This window comes from Podarcis erhardii (assembly GCF_964252035.2).
Source record: "Podarcis erhardii genome assembly, chromosome: 2".
Lineage (NCBI taxonomy): Eukaryota > Metazoa > Chordata > Lepidosauria > Squamata > Lacertidae > Podarcis > Podarcis erhardii.
The window spans coordinates 95,633,348-95,650,859 of NC_138498.1; the positions used below are offsets into that span (position 1 = coordinate 95,633,348).

General features: G+C 43.7%; 1 protein-coding gene and 1 long non-coding RNA gene across 7 annotated transcripts in view; both read right to left on the bottom strand.

The window, feature by feature from the left end:
• CHL1 (cell adhesion molecule L1 like) overlaps positions 1-12,690 on the bottom strand; it is a 206,095-nt gene extending 193,405 nt beyond the window's left edge. For 3 of the 6 annotated variants that reach the window (XM_081852350.1, XM_081852347.1, XM_081852349.1), the window contains exons 1-2: positions 12,498-12,690; positions 11,070-11,228 (exon numbers count right to left, since the gene is read on the bottom strand). The gene's annotated coding sequence lies outside the window, so the exon portion shown is untranslated. Of the gene's footprint in view, positions 1-11,069; positions 11,499-12,497 lie in introns of those variants that run through there. The other 3 variants (XM_081852352.1, XM_081852351.1, XM_081852348.1) reach the window with 3 other exon arrangements.
• LOC309337417 overlaps positions 1-17,512 on the bottom strand; it is a 345,606-nt gene that overhangs the window by 193,405 nt on the left and 134,689 nt on the right. The gene's annotated exons all lie outside the window — the stretch shown is intronic.

Below are 17,512 nucleotides of genomic sequence, written 5' to 3' on the forward strand. Positions count from 1 at the left end.
CACAACTCAAATAGCTTAAGCCAGAGATGGCAAATGCTATAGACCAGGCCATTTAGGGGCCACAATAATGTAATAAGTAAGCCTTATTAAATTGTTGTGGATCCTAACTGACTTTTCATGATGAATTTCCTCCTGCTATAGGTCCCCTCTTTTTTCTTTTTCCTTTAGGTAGGGATAGTAAATTGGTAGGCCACATACTTCCTTTCCCCTTTGATATACAGTTTTATTTGATACAGTTAACCAACTGGCATTAACCCAAAAAGCACTCCACAGTCTGGCACTTCTCTTTTTGGGGCTATTGTATGTATCTATGCACTTGGATAGATGCCTCCTACTATCCACGTTATTACTGACACAACCTTCCAAACTTCATTTGCTGGCAGACTGAAAGTGCAATGCCAAAAAAAGTTCACTTGGCTCTCCCTTCAGATAGAGTTTCCAGATAACTATTCATTTGAACAAACAGGTTTTGCCAACATGGGAAATTAGATACCTGTATGCCTGCAAGGTCTTGTTGATACTGTTTGGTATTCTCTGTTTAATAACCTGACTGATATCAGATCTTCTCATGCCAGGCAGACATGAAAAAGCAAAACTGGGCAACCCAGCATATGTGTACACTGCAGAGATTAAGAATCCTTCTGCAAGACTGAATTACATACACGCTCTTCAAAGTATAATGCCGAGAAATTTTTAGGAATCATTTTTTTTATCAAATAATTGACAGCACTGTTACTTTTTTAATTTACTGCTCATCTCTTCTCTCTCTCATTATTTTACAGTGGGTGTATACAGTACTTTACAGACTTACGTATGAAATATGTCCTATTTCCCTCCCCTCCCCCCACTTCATTCCGAGGAGTTTATAACCTGAGAGTGAGAAAGAATAGTGACCCTGGCCTTTTTCCCCACCTGGGACCCAAATTTATGTGCTTACTATGGAACTGTTAAAACAATATAACAGTGCTTTTGATGTATGGTGTGGATGTGGCTCAGATTATGTTTCGGATTCAGCATCCATTTGGATTCAGCATCTGCTTGCTGGGCATTTTTATCTTGTGAATACAGTGGTACCTCAGGTTAAGTACATAATTTGTACCGGAGGTCCGTTCTTAACCTGAAACTGTTCTTAACCTGAAGCACCACTTTAGCCGCCAGAGCACGATTTGTGTTGTTATCCTGAAGCAAAGTTCTTAACCTGAAGCACTATTTCTGGGTTAGCGGAGTCTGTAACCTGAAGCATATGTAACCTGAAGCTTATGTAACCCGAGGTACCACTGTATATGTTCTGGCGAATCATTCTGCTACTTGCCTCTTTACTTTGCTTAATATTTTAATCAACTTCATTGATATTTTTTTTTTTTCAGTTTGAAAAGAGACACATGGCAACTTTTGACCTCTAGAGAGAATTGGGATCTCTACGTCAAGGCCAGGCTTATCGTTTGCCAGCGTGATGAGGCAGTTATTTCAGGCAACAGAAACAAAAGGCAGGAGGAGAGGAAGGAAGGCCATTCCTTGGCCATCCGCCTTTGCTGGAGGACAAGAGTGTGCATGGCACACAGCCTGTTGTGCCACCTAAATGGGCCTTCTGCTCTCAGGTGCACAGCCAAGGTCTCCCCACCTTGCTTAGTTAACCATTCAAGATGTTCTTGCTAGAGAGGAAATCTGAGTCTTTTTAATACAACTGCCAGTCCAGTCTGTTTCTGTGTCTGGAATGTAGGAGCATCTTGTCCTCAGGCAGAAAAACGCCTAGTGTTGCCCCTGACCTCAGTAATAGAATGTTTCTTCAGGTATATTGCAAAAGACAATTCAAATGAATGGCTTCTTCCATTATTTTTGCATACCTACATGCAATTTGTTCCATGAGTTAACGTGCTGAGAGATAGAGGAGAAAAACAGATATCTGATAATATACTTTTAAAAAAGAAATGAGGGTGCAGAGAAGAATTAAGCACTCAGCATAAAAAAATATTGCTGCTGTCAGTGCTTTAGTAATGTGGTTACAAATAATTCAGTGTATAATCTGCATCTTTAGTCATGTGAAACCTCTTCCTGGAAGCTGGGCTGTGCATCCATCTGGTCTCCTGCTGATTTGAATGAAGCTCTGCTTAGATATACAGAACATGGGCCAAAAGGAAGCCTCTTACGAGACTGGGAACCCATTGAATCATCTAAATTATACCACCATTACATCTGCGCTGTTGTCTTGTCACCTACATAATATATACAGGACATTCTCTAGTCTTTAACAGAGCCCATTGAAAAGTGTCTTTATGTTGATCAATGCAGATTCCATTTTCCAAGGCAATATGCTAAGTATCTTTGTGGAGAATGGTGCGTAAGACATCTTGTGGTGACAGAAGATGTGCAAAAATCATCAGAGGTATCAAAGAGACTGGGGTTTCCCCCTCTATCCTGACTGCCTTGAATGGTTAACTGAGCAAAGTGAAAGGAACTAAATTAGGGGCCTATATCGCAATGCATTTGCTTGGCTATTGTACAGAGGCAATTACTGCAATTGCAGGCAGAAATAATCAGGCATCTGTGCATGCCAGTAGACGTGCATAAAAGCATGCAGAAATATGGGGTGAGGGGAGAGGAATGTGCTTTTACACAGTTTCTCCTTAGCTTCATGAATATTGAGCCCTAAATCCAAGTTGTCCAATGACAGTCTTAGAAGCATGCATCATTAAGCCAGAAATTCCTTTAATGGGAGTTTGCTTCAAATGGAAGCAGACATGTGTAATAGCACAACGTAATTGTCTTAAGTAACTCCCTCCCCACCCCTTCTCTCCATTGCCGGGGACTTCAGTTCATTCCAATTCTTTAGGAATAAACATAACTTTAAAAATGCCACTCTTAGAGCTCTCATAAATGAAACATCAGGGGTTTTTTGTGTGTGAAGTAGAATTCACTCTCCCAACAAAGCAATTGTGTTGCATCAGTTTTATCAGAGTAATGTCACTGTTCTTTGTGAGCACCAGAGATAGCCTAGGAATGCAGAAAGCTGGACTATTTTTCCATCTAGTTTAGTGTTTTCTGAACTGACTAGAAAGTAGCTATCCAAGGTTTCAGACAGAAATAATTCCTTTCAGCCCTACCTGGAGGAGGAACTTTGAATCATATTGTTGAAGGACACGTTGTGGGCTATTTAGCCCAGTCCCCTGCCTGATGCAGGAAATTCAGAGCTAAGCCACCCCCCACAGACAGCTGCCCAGTGTATCCTTGAAGACCTCTGTTGAAAGTGAATCCTCCTATAACTTCTTCTGGTCCTGTCCCCTTGGGCAACAGAAAACAAGGCTTTGAACCTTCACTGTAACAGGCCTTCATGGATTGGAAAAGGTCTATGCTGGCCACATGACCCGGAAGCTGTACGCCAGCTCCCTCAGCCAATAAAGTGAGATGAGCGCCGCAATCCCAGAGTCGGCCACGACTGGACCTAATGGTCAGGAGTCCCTTTACCTTATGCTTCCAACACTCAGTCTTCTTTCTTCTGGCTGAACTTAGTTTCTTCAACCTTCTCTCACAGATACTGCTTCATTGCACTCCTTTAAACCCACTCAAATTTGACTACACCTTTCTTAAAGGGCAACACCCAGAACTGAGCACGGTATTCCATAAAACAGAATAAAGTGTAGCACATTTTCTGACTTGGAAACTGGTTCCATTAATGCTGCATTAACCTTTTTTGCAACCATGTCACATTGCTGACTCACGTTCAACCTGTGATCAGCTACACTCCTGGGATCCTTTTTATGTATGCTAATGCCAAGCCAAGTACCCTCCTCCATACTATATATGTGCATTTGGGATTTTTGTAATTGTTGGGGGCGGGATCCAGTTTCAAATAAAATCTACCAATAATAAAAACATAATGTCTTACTGCCGGTAATCCTGCACAAACCAATACAAATACCTTATAGCAGGCCTGAATAATTTTGACTTCCCAGCCCCCAGGCTTGTGTTATGCCTGCCAGGTAATTTTTTAATATGCAGCTGGCAGACTGCATATGGCTTTGGGGGTCACATGTTGTGCTTAGACTAGAACCTTGGCATGATCTGAGCCATTTAGGGTGGAATCCACTCTTATATGGAAAGACTGGCCTCTAAAGTATCCACTTACACAGTGCCAAAAAAGAAGAGAGGAAACACATCACCAGAGAAGAAAAAAGAGCGTGTAAATTTGCATGTGCTAATTCATATGTATTGCTAGAAAATTATAAATCATTGTTATGATTTAAAAGTAAATGCAGAACATGCCACCAAAGTGGGGAAGACTGTCGGAACCACTGTGACCAGTGGTTATTCTTCTGTCTGGATACTAACTCTTCATGTGCAATATCAAGTCCCTTGATTTCCTTCTTATAGTTCTTTATCTTTATCTTGGACCTGACAGCCCTTCAAACAGAGAATCGTAGGTGACACATACACACAGACACACACAGACACACACCCGACCATTAATGTTCTGAGGTCAAAATAAATCATATGAGCTTGGGATGGGTGGCAAGCAAGTGGAAATTCTCCCCTCCAACAGTGTTAAAATTCTCTTTCTATACTTCACAGACGGAGATATACTGTCACTAAATATGGATGCTGTACTTCAGACTGCTGTTTTCACGGGCCATTTAGCTTAACCAGGTAAACTAGCATTTCCTTTCTCTTAAAGCTTCTGTCTTAAAAGTGAATGATCCCATGTGTTTGAAGCCTGATAGTACCTTGCTTTTATCTATTCTCCACTCCATCTCAAGGCATAAAAACAGCCTTTGTGCCTCTCACACAAATCAGCCTATTTATGACTTTAAAAATATATAATCATTAAAGTCATCCTTCATAAAGAAGACAACCCATTCACTGGATCATTTCAATTTACCTTTATTTTATTTTTAGTTCAGCTCCTGCCCATACTGTATTCTTGGGGAGCCTGAAACAACCAGAATTGCATGAAATATACCCAAGAGTGCATAAACTGCTTCTTGAATGAACCTGTGTGATCATTCCTTCGTTCCTTTTATGTAGCTGTCAAGGAAAGGTTGGACAGAAAGGAATTCCATGTACCTCCCTCCCCTCCTGAGATTCTCATTCTTTTGTTTCTCCTCCAGGGTAGATAAGGAATAAAGTACTATGCAGCCTGTAGTCGCTTACTTGCTCAATATTGTTGTTCATGAGCCAGAATTGGTTGGGCAGCATTGATCTAGTGTTTAAGGTCATATTTTGCCATTTTTCAAATGAAGGTCCTCCAGCGGAAAGTAATAGAATTTCTACCTAAAAATCAATGTTAGGATGTGGTATAGATAGAGAGATGTGGATTGGCTCACTTAAACAGTTATCCCATCAGAATATAGCAACGAACTGCGCTGGTTTCAAATATAGTGTCATTATGGTTTTGCCGAGCCACAAAGTTATCTTCTTTCTAAACAAAGCTTCAGTCCAAATTGCCGTGGAAACCGACGAGTTGCCTTAAATCCCATCTTTGTCTTCAATCGGCATTGCTACACAATTTCACCCCATTTTCTTCTTGAAATTTAGATCTTTAGCATCCCTTTTGGGGAAGACAATACAGAAGATGAGTCATTCAAGAAATCAATCTCAGTCCTTGGGACTAGCCGGCTAAGGTCCTATGTCGTATGAATCCCAAGCTGTGCCAAGCTGCCCTGTTATAATTTGGGCAATCACTGAACTGCATGCTCCATGCTATGTTCCATTTACTCATAATGAAACACCATGTAACTCAACATGACCTAGCAGGACCTCACACTTCAAGACAGCATGAATGAACCATTTCAAAAGCACAGAGTGGATGAATCCCTCCAGTGGGATTTCTCCCACTGCTACTTGTCTTTCTGCAGACGTCTGACTCAGAAAGGACAAATATGCAATTATGACTTATTATAAAGCACTGGAAACATTTGAATGGCTCCAGATTGTCACAGTTTTCCAGCGAACAGCCATCAGTCTTTATCCTTCAAATATATTCTGTTACAAAGAGTGGCACAGAATTCCTCTGGGTAACGTATTCTTGCCGGGGCGGCTTTTGTACTGACAAAAAAGTGCTCCTTTAACAAAAACAGAATTTCCTCACTTGCGGGAGAAATGTACCCAAAATTTGTAGAATCACATCAGGTTGCTAAGCAACCAATAGTTTGCCTGTGTCACTCGTTGGTGATCAATTCAAGTCATTCATCAAGGTCTAAAGCACCTTGTAAAGGAATCCCAATACATTTTGTTCCTTGGGAAACCTCCGTAACTTCTTGTAACGCAAGAACACACTGGCTCTGAGAAGATAAACTTTGTAGATGCTCTTTTGATGAATGTGATATGTTAATTCATTATTCTTTAAAACACTGCTAATGGGAAAAGCAATAATTAACCACATCAATGTAACACATGTGAGATAAACTGGAGTAATTAGTAATGTTTTGCAATAGTTCCTGTCCTCTCCCAGTGGGGAAATTAAAAATAAAGAAAAGCTGGGGAATAGAGAAGCTTTCTTATCATGCCCACTATTCACAACATCCTTGAGACTACCTTAAAGCTACTTTTTGCTGGCTTGCCCCCTCCCATCCAATGACAGGTGATTCATTAAGCATTTCAGTGGCAAACAAAATGGCTGCAGTTCAGACTCCACTAAATAAACATAAAATGCTTGCAAATAATCTCTTATTTATAGGAATACTTATCTTGCGGCTTTCTGGATTAAATAGCAGGGCTATTATGTTTTCACTCATTATGTTTAATTATCAACGTAGCACATGCTAAATGCCTGTAATAATTGCACTCCTCTGAGTGACAGCTACTATGTTGAATAGAAAACTATAATCCAAAGACCCACAATTGAACGTATGTACAGTATCCTAATTTTCTTGTTGCAAGCCCTCAAAGAATACAACTATTCATTTCTTGGCAGCACAGTAGTACAGTAGAGAATTACTGTCACTGATGACGTAGGTAGTATGCTCTTCCATTTATGAATAAACTTTTACATACCCAAAGTACAATGCAAATACATTGACTGTTATTAATGTTTCAATGAAACATTTTCATTTCATACTGAAAGAACTAGTCCATTGTGTTTGGAGCAACAATTAGTGTCCTTACTCAACCTGCTGCAACCAGAACTGAGGTGGGCATACTCCACAGGCAAGCCCCTGCCTCATGAGACCATCCAAACAGCTGTGCTAGAGTAGACCAAAGACCCATCTAGCCTTGAATCCTTTTCTCACAGGTGCCAATCAGATGCCTATAATAGGAAACCCGCAAGCAGAACCTGAGCACAACACTCTCCCCAGTTGAGATTCCCAGCAACTAGCCACACGATCCAATTCAATTCATGCTCTTAGCTCCTCACTCTCTCTTTCATTCCCTAAAAGACAAAAAGACCTTCATTTTCAGGAAGGGGGCACCAGCAGCTCAGATACATGCAGATTCCTGCCTATGCCAAACCTCTTACTGTACATCTGTGGTCAATAAAGCTGTGGCCTGATTTAACCCAAATGATAGTCTCAGGGCTGGTATAGTTGCCATGCTTCTTACTCTTGGTATTGGTACTGGGAGGTTCAAAGGGTAGCAGGGATGCTTTGTCACAGAAAACTCACATGCTCCAGGAATCCCTTGCTGATCTATACATAGTTTAGACATTTGACTTGCCTTTTGAACAACAACAAAAAAAAAACTTCTCAGGAAATGGCACATAAATGTATAAGTCAGCCACAACTTATGATCTGGAAAATCAATATTTTATACCAGATAAATATGAGCTTCTTATGATAGCAGCAGCAGATGGCAGTTGGGCATTAGCCACATGGTTCTTCAAGCGGTACTATCTAGAACAGTACTTTTCTCTAAAAGAGAACTATCCTGAGAATGCTAGCCTCATCAGCCCCCAAAGCGTTGTAAAAATATGCATGCCTCAGTCCAGTAGTCTTGGGCATTTTGCTTCAACATCAAGGTTACCTTAAGAATGAAATCAAATAGGGATGTGTGGGAAAGAGATGCTGGTCCAATAGTCAAATGGTCCCCTCAAGCACTCTTATCAAATGCTTGAAGAAAGGAACCCTTGAAGAAGAACCTGATCAGTGACATCTCTCTGATGTCAGCTATCCTTCCCCATCCCCACAATGGAGAAGAATGATGGAGTTTCAGGCAGCATGGGGCTCCAGCAACGATTGGGAAAGTCTTCTTGGTGTCTCCTGATTCTAGAAATGAAGTTCAGAATGACATTTCCAGCTAATGAGAGGCTAGTCTGTCATTTCCTGCAGGAGTTCAAGGGTTTGTATGTCTGGAGGAAGAAAAGCATTAGGGGAAATAATTTCTATCAAGAGGGAAGCTGAAACTAAGCTCCTTCTTCTGTCACTGGCAGAGCATCCCCACTGGCATACACATCTTGCTACACTGTTTCTATCTGGAAGGTGAGGGATTTGCTGCCCTTTGAGGAAGGGAAAGATTTGCAAAAAGAACTGAGGCAGACACTCACTCAAGTTGCCATCATGTAAGGTTTGGGATGGAGAGAGGTTGGCAGGCAGGCAGGATCTCACACATAGTGGAAGCATTCATGCCTTGTCTTGCTCCTGGTGTGGTTTCTGAATTTTGAAATATGGTTTGGGGGCTGGAGGAATGATATAGTCTCTAGTTTTTGTTTCGAAAACAGCTTGTATTAGCTGAGCCCAAACTGAAATCAAGCTGAGACATAGTCTACACTTTTATTCACCACGACCACCACCCTGCAAATGGATTTCTGATGGATTAGGTCAGAGGTGGAGAACTTCCAGCCTGGTTGCTGAATGTGGTCCTCCAAAGAAGCCCTGGCTGCTGGCTTCCTCCTCCTTAGTTTCAATTTTGCCCATGCAGAACTCAGGGAGGAACCTGGAAGAAGTTGGCTCCAGCTGTCATTGGCTCAGTCTTCACCTACTACTGTTGGCCTTCCTGCTTTCTATCCTCCTAGTCCCAAAAGGCAAGAGCCACCAGTGACCATGGCCAATAATGAGGGATGATGGGAGTTGTAGTCCAACAATATCAGAAGGGAACCATGCTATATGTTAGATGATCCAGACTAAAGTTACTTCCACTTAGGTGCAACTGAAATGAGCAGAACTTGATTTTATTAATGGCTTACTTTACGCCCTTATTTCAAGCAGGTGTGTGACAAAATTAGGGCCAAACTGACACATTGACTCTAAACATGTTATTAGCAACCGCACCAAGTTTTTAAAATTTAATAGCAGGTGCTGCAGGAGAAAGCAGTTTTCATGGGGACCGCAGTGAGTAGGATGTTGTCAATGAACCACTGTGTCAACAAACTGCTAATAGCCTTGGGCAAGAGGGGGTTCTCATTGGCACCAATGGCAGGGTTTGTTTGTTTCTTCTAACCCTTATCCTGCATGAGGATCATGGCTGGGGAGAAAAGGTTTCAAATTATCCTCCTCCTCCTGCACTACATTCTGATAGGCAGTGCACTCCTCCCTTTTGCTGCTATTAAATAAAAAACAAATTGAGACTGGATTCAATCCAGTGGTCTGAGACACACTCTCAGGGGCAGCCAATTCCTTTGAGTTATTTAATGGATTTCCACCCTGCTTTTCTATTATAAAAAAGAAACTCTGCTTTTAAATCCAAGGCAATACACCCAAACATCTCAACCCTGTGTTAGGTTGCTGCCATGTTCCTAAAAAGCGTTAGTGGAGGGGGCAGAAGGGTGTGAAATTTTCACCCTGCCTTCTTCCTTCTATGATCCATTGCCCAGTTCTGCTTCCCCTTAGGAGCCTACAAGGCTGGAAGGAACTTCTACCAGAAAGGAAAGCATGTGAGAGGAAGTGGCTTTCGGGAGGGAAGGCGGGACTAGTGTAGGGAGGGTTTATCCTGCCGCAGCTCAGTCCAATGTACAGGAAGTTGGCTTTGCCAACATTCTAACTCATAGGCCATTCCACCGTAACATCTCAGGTGCTCTTCAGTTACAGAGGACACTTATTTAACCATCAATAAGCACATCTGGCCTTTTTTGAATGAAATACTATCTCCATAAATAAGAGCTGTGCTCCCACTGGAAAACCAAACCAAGCCCTGCAAGACTGAATGCATCCAAAACATCCAGCATGACATAGAAGCATTGAGTTGGAAGGGACCACGAGGGTCATCTAGTCCAACCCCCTGCAGCGCAGGAATCTCTTGCCCAATGTGGGGCTCAAACCCACACCCCTGAGGTTTAAGTGTTTCATATAGCACAAACAACTAAAGGTATCTAATCCTCAAATTCAGCAGCATACATCTTTGATTCGCACTTGTCGATGTCGAGAAACACAAAACGACCCCCTTCACCCCCAGAGACTCAGGAAACGGTGTCTCTGATGTTTCCACCGCACCGCGTCCACATGCAAACTTTCTCCAGGCGACACGGACACACGGGACGGGAGAGTCCCCGCCCCTTTTCCGGGACTGCACAATTGATCGATCTCTTGAGAGGCGATGGTGGACTTTAAACGTGAAATCCCCACGCCCCATACTTTGGCAATACGAGTTAGAGCCACAACCTGAGAGCATCTCTTTCCTCTGTCTTGGATAGAAAGGGGGGTGGTGACTCAAGCGCACCTGCGCGCAGGAAAAGCTCCACACTCAACACGGCAACATTCCGAGGAAATTCCCTCGCCCAACCCATGCCTTGGGAAAGCCAAGCCAAGCACTTGTTAAACTGCCCATGGCATCGGGCAGGGGAAGCAAACGGAGGTGGGGAAGGAGGGGCGCGCGGTTTTAAATGCAGCCCTCCAGGTGAGCCATAGGTAAGCCTTGCCTTTGCTCCGGCCACACCCACCCACCTCATCTCTGCATCTTTCAAGGTGTGGGGCAGAAACGCCGCCCCATTCCCATATTTTGGAGACCCCGTCCCGGGCTTCCTCCTGTCACTCTCCTGCCCGTCCTGGACAGCCCCGGAGTCGCCTGCTGGCTCCGTCCAGGAAGCCAATGGCCATTGATTTCCCATCAAGGTGAGAGGGAGCGAGCAGCCCCTCCCCCTCTCTTCTCTCACACTCTTTGCTCCTTCACCACCACCACCAACCCTCATCCGTCCTTTTCTCTCTTACCTTGCAGCCTGGGCAGCCCCTGGGGTGGGGTGGGGGGCGTGTGGACCTCTCCAGGAAGAGACAGCAGGAGTTTGCCAGGGAGTCCGGCTCCGTTTTTGCTCGGGAGGCGAGCGCAGCACCAGGAAGCCCCGTCCTGGCTCGCCAAATTAATCACTTTGCCTGCTCCGCCAAAAGGGGAAAGGAGGAGGGAGGGAGGGAGGGAGGGAGGAGGAGAGAGAGGGAGAGAGAAAGGGAGAAGAAGGGAAGAAAATATCAAGCGTGCAGAAAGGAAGAAGGGTCCCTCCGTGACTGGCATCAATATCTCCTTCGGCAGAGCTTCAAGGGAGCCATGGCAACGAGCCCCTAAACCTCCCAAATCTCTCCCAGCTCTACACACACACACACACACACACACACACACACACACACACACACACTGCTGCTGCTGCTCAAGGGAGGAAAAAAACAGCTAGAGCCAACCCCCTCCCCACTTTAAACCGCTGCAAAGCTGGGCGAGAGAGCTGGTAGTATTCCCTAGGAAAGAGTGAGAGAGGGAGGGAGAGAGAGGTGGGTGGGTGATGCGTGTCTTGGGCCATCGAGGGACCTGCTCACCCTGTGGCGACCTGGAACGATGAAAGGAGCGTTTCCCGGTACCTGGGAATCATGGGTTTTAGGGAAGGAGCTCCTGTTTAACCCATCAAAGTGAATTATCCCCACCCCCTTAACATTCCCGGGCGCACCACACACACACACGCTTTCCAGAGTGAAATGTCTTTCCCCCATTTACAGAGCAACAGAGGGCTGGGGAAGGGTTTATCTGATCCCTCTCCCACTGCAGCAGGTGTGAAACCCCTTCCCTGAACATAAACGGCCAGTGATGGTCACTGTCTTCCGGGGGGGGGGTGGAATGTGGTGAAAGTATTCTGATATACAGTATAACCATCCCAATTATTTATATATTGGATTTGTTAAAAAGAAAGAAAAATGCGCGTGTGTGTAAAACATTCAAATATGTCGAGTAAAATACACATGCACACAAATACAGCCAGGTGTGGAACTTCTCCCATTGAGCCATAAAAATTAAATGAGCTTTCCCTGGAGACACAAAACAAGGAGAGATGATCCCAGCTTCCCAGGTTTCCCTTCTGCCTCGAAACATAGAATGAAATGATCATTCCCTTAACTCAAAAGGAGTCAGACGCAAGGAGGAGACACCCCCAACTAGATTAAGGGGGCAGAAGTGTGTGTCTAAAACGCCGGGTCATCGTTATTCGAATATAATGGGTGGTAAAGTTTGAGATCACCCTCTTCCGCACGAGAACACACACACACACACACACACACACAGAGAGAGAGAGAGAGAGAGAGAGAGAGCGCGCTATCCTTGCCATGCTGAACCACCCTGCGTTACCAAGAGCAACAAGAAGCTCCTCCGGGAGCGCGCCGTACCTTGGAAAGGCAGCCGAGTTGTTCTTCTTCAGAGCAGCTGCTTGCAACAGGGGAGAAAACGAGGAGAGGGGGGCGAAGCAAGAGGGAAGTGGGCACCACCAGGCATCAGATGGCTGGAGAAAGGTCTCCCTTGGCACTGGTGCCCTGCTCTCTAATCGTTTCACACACACCCCTACAAGCGCACGCATGCATAACTCCCCCCCACTCCCCCCCCTCTTCCTCAGGCTGCATGAGATAGGAGGGATCGCATGCCAGCCGCCTCCTCCCTCTGCCCAAAGGTAAAGAGGTCCAGTCCTGGCATGTTGCTAGTGCCTCACACTTCCCCTCCCTGAACTCCTCAGGTATCTGCCACACCCTTCCAGCGAAAATGGGCTTAGACAGCGAGAACAGCCAAGAAGTGCTGCTTGGAAAGTTCTCCACACTGTGGGGTGGAGGGGAGGAACTCTGAGAAATGAGGGTGGGAGAAGAAGACCCCTCCCTCTCACGGTGGGGGAAGGAGAAGATGAGACACAGGGCATGTATCTGATCAGTTATGTAGTAATGATGATGATGATGATGATGATGATGATGACGACAATAATAATAATGCCCCTCAACACGCAACTTCACCACCACCACAGGGTGAAGCAATCTTTATACAGGGGCATCTCCTCTGCAGGACACAAGTAAAATAAATGCCCTTTTGTTCTGAACAAGTAGATTGCATCCAGTTTTGGATGCATGAGATATTTGTCAGGGCTAATTTTGGGATGTACTAAAACAAGTGACAGAGAATTGCCATTTGAAATACCCACTTTAAATAGCCACCTCAACTCCAGGGTGATTGGTTAACCACACAGAGAGACTGGTGAACAAAACCTGCCTTTCCAAATTGCCGCTACAACCCATTGGTAAGAGATTATGTCATGCTAAATTGCTGCTGCAAACCCATCACTTTCTACCCTTCTCTGTCTGGAAAACAGGGGAATTTCTGTTGCCATATACAGTGGTACCTCGGCTGGTTACATACGCTTCAGGTTACATACACTTCAGGTTACACACTCCATTAAGCCAGAAATAGTGCTTCAGGTTAAGAACTTTGCTTCAGGATAAGAACAGAAATCGGGCTCCGCCGGCGCAGCGGCAGCAGGAGGCCCCATTAGCTAAAGTGGTGCTTCAGGTTAAGAACAGTTTCAGGTTAAGTATGGACCTCCGGAACGAATTAAGTACCACTGTACTGAGTTGGCCCATTGGTCTATTTAGCCCCATATTGTCCACACTGACTGGGAACAGCTTTCCATGGTTTCAAGTGGGTGTGTAGGTGGGTGTTCCCAATCCTACCTGGAGATGCTGGGGATTGAACCTGGGGTCTTCTGCATGCAAGGCAGATGCTCTACCACTGAGCTACCGCCCTTCTCCATAGGTCAGACCCTGTTAAATGATCTGCAGGCATTATTGTCCACTGTGCTGATCAATGGAATTGTGGAGTGGCCCGCAAAACAGTATTCAAATGGTTGTAGGAAATGGAGAAATGACTTGCATAAAGTTGAGACCCACCATCAATCACAGTTGTGTCAGGGACCCCTTCCCCCAAGCTCTTGGGATGCTTACAACCTTGTCTCCCACTTCCCACTTTCACTCATTTTGGCACTAAAACAGGATCTCAATAGAAATCACAACAACCCTGTGATGTAGCCAATTTTAGTTTTCCTCTATTACAACCTCGGAATACACCCAGGCAACTAAGTAGACTTCTGAATGGCCAGCATTGGCATATGTTTGATCCTGAGAAGTCATCTGCAGCCTTTGGTGCCTTCCGTAGCAAGCAACTGTGTTTCTGAATGGTCATTGCAATGCACTGGCATGTCTTGGATCCTCTTAAACTATTCCCCTTTCAAAACTGGTTTCCATTCTCATCTGCATAAAAATCAGCAGACTTTCTGAATGGGGTGCATTGCCTCAGCTGTAATTCTGCACACACCCCATTCAGAAACAGAAAGCTTCAGAATAAAGGCATACCTGCAGTTGGCCTTATGAATGTGTTAGGCCATCTTGCAGTGAGAGGACTGCGGTTTAGCACCTTGCCGTGAAAGCCTCAACATAAAACTCTACAACAGGCTTGTCATTCCAAATGTTCATAGGAATGCATTGAGTTTGGGCAGAGATTTTGCACCAACCTGCTGGCCTAAAGCATGCTAAAATCAAGGTTCTGCCACTTCTTTAGATTATATGCATTTCAGGGGGGAGCATTATAAAAGATTGGCCCTTACGAGTGGCTATCAAATTGCAGTGAAAGTGAGCCATGTCTTTCTTTAGCATCATAAAGGTAAAGGTAAAGGACCCCTGGACAGTTAAGTCCTGTCAAAGGTGACTATGGGGTTGCAGCACTCATCTTGCTTTCAGGCCGAGGGAGCCTGCGTTGGTCCACAGACAGTTTTCTGGGTCATGTGACCAGCATGACAAAACCACTACCGGTGCACAGAGGACCTATTTATCTACTTGCACTTTGACGTGCTTTCGAACTGCTAGGTTGGCAGGAGCTGGGACAGAGCAATGGGAGCTCATCCCAATGCGGGGATTTGAACCGCTGACCTTCTGATCAGCAAGCCCCAGAGGCTCAGTAGTTTAGACCACAGCGCCACCCGCGTCCCATTTAGCATCATATAAATGCATTTTTAATCTGAATGGCTATAGAAATTACCTAGACATTATTTGGGTGGTCCAGCTGCCTATGACAAAAATCAGACTCCTGGGATGCTAACAGCACCTCACTCCCATGCTTTCTCCGACTTACTCTGCCTGAGTGTTCAGGTATATTTTTGCCACAGTCCTTCCTTACAACAACCTTCTAAGATACATCAGTATCATTTCCAAATTTCTTTGATGAGCAGCTGAAGTTGAGAGAACAGAGCTTTGCAAACTGCATTTCTAAGACTGGGGTGCAGTGCTGAAATCCAAGGGGTGGTTTAACCACCCATTCAAAGCCTTAGCTGGCTCTCAGTGGATGAGGAGAAAGGAGCTTGGACAAGGCAGAAGGCAGCTCCCTATATTACTATACTAATTTATATTCCATATCTAGGGGCATATGTTTAATTTGCTTCTTCCCTTTTACAAAACTAAGTACCTTCCACCTTGTTTGTTGCTTGATGGCATTCTGTTAAATTTTTAAAAAATCTACTGAATTTCTGAGATACCAAGTAAAAAAAGATAGATGCTAAAACTGCAGTCCTAATCCCATTTAACTGGAAGTCAGCTCTGCTGAATGTAATACAGTTTACTTCTGAGCAGACATGGGGTGGTATTCAAATATGTTTTACTCACAGAAGACCCACTAAAATTGATTAAGTTAGATCCATTAATTTCAATAGGTCTGGTCTGAGAAAAACTTAGTTGAATACCACCCATGGTCAGAATTGCACTGTTTGTAAACTGTGTTGAACAATTACGGTAATATTGATAAAGTCTAAAGATGCACAATATCGGTGTTTCTTTTTGCAAAAATCTGAAGAAAAAATGCGCATTGATTTGGTAGTTTCTTCTCAGTTTCAGTAAAAACACTGTTCTGATACAATCCCTAGGTGGCTTTTAAAAAATTATTCCTTCTAGGATGTAGGCAAGGAAACAGGCTTGCTTTTCTCATTTCTGTGATGTTTTCTACAAACCTTTACTCACTTTTGATAGACGTTAATTGGATTATACGTGTGCCGTTTCCAAACATTCATATGAGCACCATCTGGACTCTGATGTCAGGTGCAAAATTCAGCTTCCCCAGACCCTCAGCTGTAAAAACGAATCAACATAAAACCCGCATGATACTAGCTCTCATGGAAGAAAAAAAAGTAAAGTGGAAAGGCTTGTAAATCAGAGAAACTAGGTAATAATTTTCACCTATAAAAGTATCAGGGCTTCTGCTATGTCCTGCATCTTTCTTACATATATATTCATATATATTCTGTGCATATCTATATCTATATCTATATTATTACATACATATTCTGCATTTTTTTTTTTGTGTGTGTGTGTGTGTGTGGTGTGTATATCACACCAATTTATATAACCAACTGATCACTGTGCTCTTTGGGAGGTGGCATATAGCAAATATCATTTTGTCAACTAACCTTAACCTTTCTCAGCCTGGGGTCCCCCGTTATTGTTGGACCACAACTCCCATCATCCCTGACCACTGGTCCTGCTAGCTACGGATGATGGGATTTGTAGTGCAACAACATGGTAGGAAAGGCTGAACTAGAGGATGCAATCCTAATCCCATTTATCTGTGAGTAAACCCAATTGACTCTAATGGGACTTATTTCTAAACATGGTTAGATTGTAGCCTTAGTGTCAGGACACCTCCCCTTTGGAACTCCCTCCCACTACATACCAGACAGGCACATTTGTATGTCTTGCCAGTGTCTGCTGAAGACTTTCCTCTTCTAAAAAAAACTTCTAAGTGGATATTTTTTATCCCAGCAAGTATCTATACAGGATTTGTTTTTATATATGTATGTAATTATTTTAACTATGTTTATATCTGTAATAGTTTTGAATCTTTTTTTTTAAAAAAAAAAAAAATGCAATTGCTTTGTAAATGCTTCGTTGTGAAATCACTTTGGGATGCTTCAAAGGAAGCAAATCACAAACGAAATAAATAGCCATGGTGTTTCTTCCTGTGATTCCTTCTTGCTATCCCCTTTCCCTTTCCTTTTTGTATGCCTGCCACCCAGCCCTTGCCAAAATATTCTGAATTCTGAGAAATGAAACAAAACAAAAACCCACCCATACAAAACTCATAAAATGAAACATAGACTTCCCACTGAAGCCGTTGATTTTAATGACTGAGGAACATGCAGTTCCTTGAGGCAAAATTTGGGTGGGCTTTGTTTTGTTTTTCAGCAGAATGTTCCTTACCCAAGGAATGGGGATGGTCAAATGGAGTGTGCCTCTTTCTTTGAAGTCTTGTCAAGAAAGCTTGTTTTCAGAGCTCTTATCCCTACCTTCGACCACATCTTCCATTACCCTCACTTAGTGGCAATCTA